We start from the raw sequence: 6,749 nt of genomic DNA on the forward strand, positions 1-6,749 counted from the left end.
CATTTTTGTCTTGGCTCAGGAAGGATGGCTCCAGAGCAAGCTAATTTATGCAGCAGCCAAATTGCTCGCTCACCACAATTTTAATGCCAGTAGAATGTTTGCTCAGAAGACTCCACAGCCTACAGGGAACATTGCCTCTTAATATGCTACCATATCATAAACCCACATGAAACTGCCTTATCCTGAATCAGACCCTTGGTCCATCATGGTCAGTACTGTCTAAGACTGGAAACAGCTCTCCAGGGTCTCAGGCTGAGGTCTTCCACATCACCTACTGCCTGTTCCTTTTAACTGGAGAAATCGGAGACTGAACCCTGGGCCACAGCCACTCCCTTCCCCATCATGGCCTGGCATCATCATAGTCCTGATGGCATCCAGAGCTTAGGTACCTAGCCACCAGGGCTGTGTACCAGTTGAGCCAATTCCAGTCTTGGATGCATTGACACACGAAGGTCCACCAAGGACAGCATTGTCTACTCTGACTGGCAGTGGCTCTCCGGAGCAGAAGTCTTTAACATCATCAACCACCTGATATTGTTCAGTTATGCAGTTGGGTCTGACTCTTCGCGACCCCATGGACCACATCGTGCCAGGCCCTCCTGTCTTCCATCATGCTCCGGAGTTTGCTCAACTTCAGGTTCATTGCATCGATAGCACTGTCTGACCATCTCATCTTTTGCCGTCCCCTTCTTCTTTGACCGTCAGTCTTTCCCAGCATCAGGGTCTTCTCCAGGGAGTGCTCCCTTCTCATTTGGTGGCCAAAGTGTTTGAGCTTCAGCTTCAGTCTCTGGCCTTCCAGGGAACAGTCAGGGTTGATTTCTTTTAAGACTGACTGATTTGATCTCCTTGCAGTCCAAGGGACTCTCAGCACCACAATTCAAAAGACTCTCTTCTTCAGCGCTTGGTCTTCCTTATAGTCCAACCCTCGCAGCCATACATTACTAACCTGATATTACCTAGTATTTTTAAAGTGGAAATGCCAGGAATCGAACCTCTTCTTGGAACCCCTGAACCCATTCTCCAGCTGACAGTGGGCTGATTTATAATCCCCATCACTATAGACATGCATCTGTCTGCAGTGGAACAGAATTGCTGTTGTATGTTTGCCATTTGCGTGCCCATGGTGGATAAACCACTGCCTTCAGCCGCTATCCCGTGCCCTTGAGAAACTGAGGAGCGGGAGGAAGAAATGGCGGGAAAATAGCCTCCAAAGTGACACTCTAGGAATTTCTTAAAGGAAAAAGTTTGGGAATGAGATCCTTAACAAATAAAGTTAACCGCTTATCACAAAGAATAACAAATAATCAATATAACACAATCCGACAGGTAAGTATGGCATACAGTAAGTCAGTACATAAGAACATAAGAACATAAGAGACGCCAATGTTGGATCAGGCCAAGAAACTGAGGAGCGGGAGGAAGAAATGGTGGGAAAATAGCCTCCATAGTGACACTCTAGGAATTTCGTAAAGGAAAAAAGGTTGGGAATGAGACGTTTAACAAATAAAGTTAACCGTTTATCACAAAGAATAACAAATAATCAATATAACACAATCCAACAGGTAACTATGGCATACAGTAAGTCAGTACATAAGAACATAAGAGACGCCAATGTTGGATCAGGCGAAAGGCCCATCCAGTCCAACACTCTGTGTCACACAGTGGCCAGAAATACCAGGTGCCATCAGGAGGTCCACCAGTGGGGTCAGGACATTAGAAGCCCTCCCACTGTTGACCCCCCCCCCTACAAATCAGGATAACATTTGTCCAGGTAATTGCTGGAATGCCTCCGTGTACTGTTATCACGTGTACTGATATCAGAATAATTAACAGCAAATTTCCTAAGCAGGCACCAGTCAAAAAGCTTAAAGCATAGTTTTATTATTGACTCAATTGCTGGAATGCCTCAATTGATGGAGGCATCTCAGCAATTGAGTCAATAATAAAGCTATGCTTTAAGCTTTTTGACTGGTACCCATTTAGGAAATTTGCTGTTAATTATTCTGATATCGCATTGATCACTGTATAACTGGAATACCATTATAGACATGCATGTCATCATAATACCTGCCCGGGATATAAATCGAAATAAATAAATAAATAAATAGAAGAAAAACAGAGACATGACCATATGATGTAATGTACTCCTGAAGAAGTGGCTGAACGAAATGAAATCTTAATCCGGAGTCTTCGTTGGTGTTACATAGAGTAGTTGTGTTTCACTTTCCTGTTGAATTGTGGTGCTATACAGAGTAGTTGTATTTTACACTTACCTGTTGAATTGTTACCTGGACTAATGTTATACTGATTTGTATTGACTTACTGTATGCCATACTTACCTGTCGGATTATGTTATATTGACTATTTGTTATTCTTTGTGATAAATGGTGAACTTTATTCGTTAAGTCCCAGCCTTTTTTCCTTTATGTTTTTTTTTGCTGGGAAGTCTCTTTGTATATATACTCTAGGAATTTTCCCATGTCTCTATAGTCTTTACAACAGAGATCGGGGAAATACCTACAGTGTCAGAAGTCACATCATGTCCTCAGAAGTGACATCACATCCTCCCTAAACTCCATCAGGAATGAAAGTGGATTATTTAGCGTGTCTGGCCGCAACCCAAATCTCCCAAGCGTTGCTAAGGCTGTGCTAGCAACCTTATATCTGTATGCTTCCGCCTTGGAGGCCCCGAGTCAGAATAATAATGAAAAGTGTTCCATTTTGGTCCAGTAGTGATGCCCATAAAAACAATCTGTGAAATTTATCAAATGCCAAAAAAAAAAAAATTAATCGAGGCCCCCTTCGTGCTTGGAGCCTGTGCCAAATGGCCCTCAGGCCCTGCCTCCCTCCCCAGTTGCCCCTGGCCCTTCTTGTTGTTAATTCTTTGCATGGTGCTTCCTCTAAAGTAAGAGGGGAATAATTACAAAAGGCAAGAGGTCCTTGCCCTAAGGCTGATATTTGACAGGAAAGAAAGGTGTAGAAAAGATGAAAAGGAGTACACAGTAAGTGAAGCTAAGGTTGTTATCTGGCGCTGTCAGGGCTATTTTTGGGCAGGAACGCACAGGAACGGCGTTCCGGCTAGCTCCTGAGTTGGCCACGCCCAGCAGGAACTCATTAGCATAATACACCACACCCAACAGCAGAAACTCAATAGGATTGGCTACATTAGGGTTGTGTGGCCTAACATGCAAAGGAGTTCCTGCTACCAAAAAAGCCCTGGGTTTTGACAACAAACAAGGTAAACAGAATAAGAAGGGAAAGGTGGGTGTGGCTGGATGACCACACTTCTGGTAACATGGGGGTGTGTCCTAATGTGCTAATGAGCGGTGCTGTCAGGGTGTGGCCTAATATGCTAATGAGTTTTGCTGTTGGGTGTGGCCTGTTATGCTAATGAGTTCCTGCTGGGCTTTTTCTACAGAAAGAGCCCTGAGCGCTGTATTATGCACCCCTTTAGAAGAAGAAAAAGAAGAGTTGGTTTTTATACTCCACTTTTCTCTGATGGACCTCTGCTCCATATGTGTATCCAATTCCCTCTTGAAGCCCTCCATGCTTGTAGCCACCGCCATCTCCTGTGGCAGTGAATGCCACGTGTTCATCACTCTTTGGGTGAAGAAGTACTTCCTTTTATCTGTTCTAACCCGACCGCTCAGCAATTTCATGGAGTGCTCACAAGTTCTTGTATTGTGAGAAAGAGAGAAAAGCCCTTCTCTCTCTACCTGCTCTATCCCATGCATAATCTTTCTCACCCCTCCTGTTGTCCTGCCTTGGATTCCCTGGGGTTCTGCACTTATCCTGTTTGCCATTTTTAATCTTTGTTCGTGGGATGAAACCCCATGGATCCATTCCACTAACGGTGGTACTTTGTTCTGGTTCATAGACTCTCCCTGCCATTGCCAGAGGTGGAGAGCTTCTTGCACCAGGCAAAAGTTCCTTACACCAGGAGAAAGTGCCACCGTCAGCCAAGTGGACCGGGTCCAACTCCTGCTGCTTTATGAGCGGTCTGCTCCTTTATGTTTTAGGAGTTGAAAACTGGCTGCTGTTTTAGAATCATTTTGTGCTCCTTTCGGTTTTAGGTTCTGTCGCCTGCCGATCCTGTGCCATTGTTTTATGGCTTTATTGATTGAGTTTATTGCCCTATTATTGTTGTTAACTGCTCGGAGTGTCTCTTTTATTCGAGGAAGACGTGGGATGCACATGTTCTAAAGTAAAACAAAGCAATACGATCAAGCAACGCGCTTTCGTATATAAAATGGCAGAGCCAAGTAGCCACAGAAATGGCTGGCTATTTTTGAACCGATATTCTATTCCTGATGTCAGCAGTTCTGGGAAGCTGAACTTTCATTTCAGAGCATTCCCTCTCCCTGTTTTCCCTTCCTTCATCAAGGTAAAGGTAAAGGTTCCCTTGCTCGAAAGCCAGTCGAGTCCAACTCTAGGGTTGCGGTGCTCATCTCCGTTTCAAAGCCGAAGAGCCAGCACTGTCCGAAGACATTTCCGTGGTCATGTGGCCGGCATGACTAAACACCAAGGCACACAGAACGCTGTTACCTTCCCACCAAAGTGGTCCCTATTTATCTACTTGCAATTTCTTGCTTTCGAACTGCTAGGTTGGCAGGAGCTGGAACTAGAGACGGGAGCTCACTCCGTCATGCGGCAACCCTAATCTGAGGCTTTATTTTCTCCCCGGGTGCTCCCCAATCCACACATCTCTCCTGATGACTACCAGGTACTACCTGGCAACCCTAGTTGGAGATAAAATACGGTCCAGAAAGGTCCAGTCCCTAGGATCCTTCTCGCTCAGTTTGGCAATTTGAGTCCAGTAGCACCTTAGGTTTCCCTTGCTGGAAAGCCAGTCGAATCCGACTCTAGGGTTGCGGTGCTCATCTCTGTTTCCAAGCCGAAGAGTCAGCGTGTTTCCGTGGTCATGTGGCTGGCATGACTAAATGCCCTATAACTTATGGCTAATATATCTATAGTAAAGGTAAATGTTTTCCTTGCACGAAAGCCAGTCGAATCTCACTCTAGGGTGTGGTGCTCATCTCCATTTCCAAGCCGAAGAGCCAGCGCTGTCCAAAGATGTTTCTGTGGTCATGTGGCGGGCATGACTAGACGCCGAGGCGCACGGAACCTTGTGGCTAATATTATTTATACCTTGTGGCTAATATGACCCTTAGGGTTCCTTCCAGCTCTATGTTTCTATGCCCTGAACATACAGGCACGGTTCTTTCACTTTCCAAAAGAGTTGTTTGCAATGCTCTCTCTAAGCTGTGGATTCTTGTGAGCAAAAATTCTACTTTGTGAGCTACTGGCATTAAAGTTGTGAGCGAGCGATTTGCTCTCAAGCCATCCTTCCTGAGCTAAGACAAAAATGTGAGAGCTAGAGGCTAAAAAACTGTGAGCTCGCTCACAATAACTCAGTTTAGAGGGAACACTGGTTGTTAGCCTGTCCAAGCCCAAGGGATGGAGAAGGCTACAGATTCAAATTCAAAAATAAAAGCTGAATAAAATAAGCACGGGGCTAGCTCATTCGTGTGCACAGCGCAGGCTTACACAAGCGACTGTTCCTCGGAGGTGTGCACAGAAAAACAGGGGCTTGGCATATGACCATGTGCCCACCTTCATGTGACCGTTTGTGTCGGACAGGTGCTTTCACACACACTAAATAACACACCTTCAAGTATACTTTCGATACACTTTGCGACTGGATTTTGAAATGGCCAAATCCACTTGCAAACGGTCGCTGGAGTGGATCGAAAACTGCATTATTTAGCACGGGTAGAAGCGTTTTCTGTGGAAGACGCACCAGGCATTATGGAGCTGTGCTGCATGCGATTTGTCAGGATCAACCAAGGACAACGTGAGGGATAATCGGACAATCTGTCGGCCTCGTAAAATGTCCAGCCTTACCCAATCAGTCAGGGAGATCGTTGAACCGCAGAGTGGAGGGAAGAAGGCCCAGTGATAGAGATTTTGGGGGGCAATGTGTCAGAACCCACAGCCAACAACTGAGTACACGCTTATCAGAAAGGTAATACTTTATTGCAGAGCTATAGATGCGTTGACAAAAGCACTGTTAAGAATGGCGTCGCCCCTTCAAGCATAATGGGATATAGGGCATTCGTATGCACCCCCCCTTCCATAGGCCAATTAGCCATATTCCCGCACGCGGGAGAAGGAGCCCCAGACCGTTAGAGCCGAGGCTGGGAACTGATAGCGCTCCCATGGTTTTCTCAGGCCCAGACACTACACCACCTGCACTGCTTAGAGATAACAGCGTTACAGCAGAGAAGCACAGAAGGAATGCAGCAGTAATTAGTACACCGAAAAGGGGAAGCCTATGGCCTCCTCAACTATCATGGCAGCATAGCTGACACAGTGATGCCATCCAGCTCAAACCAGCATGCTTAAATTTATAGTAAGCTCACGGTGGACTTCTTCTAGAGTTGCCAACCTCCAGGTGGGGCCTCGGATCGTAGTTCCCATCTCTCCCCCAAATCATGGCTCATCGATTACAATCATGGCAGCATAGCTGACACAGTGATGCCATCCAGCTCAAACCAGCATGCTTAAATTTATAGTAAGCTCACGGTGGACCTTCTAGAGTTGCCAACCTCCAGGTGGGGCCTCGGATCGTAGTTCCCATCTCTCCCCCAAATCATGGCTCATCGATTACGATCATAAGAACATAAGAGACGCCAATGTTGGATCAGGCCAAAGGCCCATCCAGTCCAACACTCTGTATCACACAGTGG

The sequence above is a fragment of the Gekko japonicus genome, unplaced genomic scaffold, assembly GCF_001447785.1.
Source record: "Gekko japonicus isolate JY-2015 unplaced genomic scaffold, Gekko_japonicus_V1.1 scaffold1130, whole genome shotgun sequence".
Lineage (NCBI taxonomy): Eukaryota > Metazoa > Chordata > Lepidosauria > Squamata > Gekkonidae > Gekko > Gekko japonicus.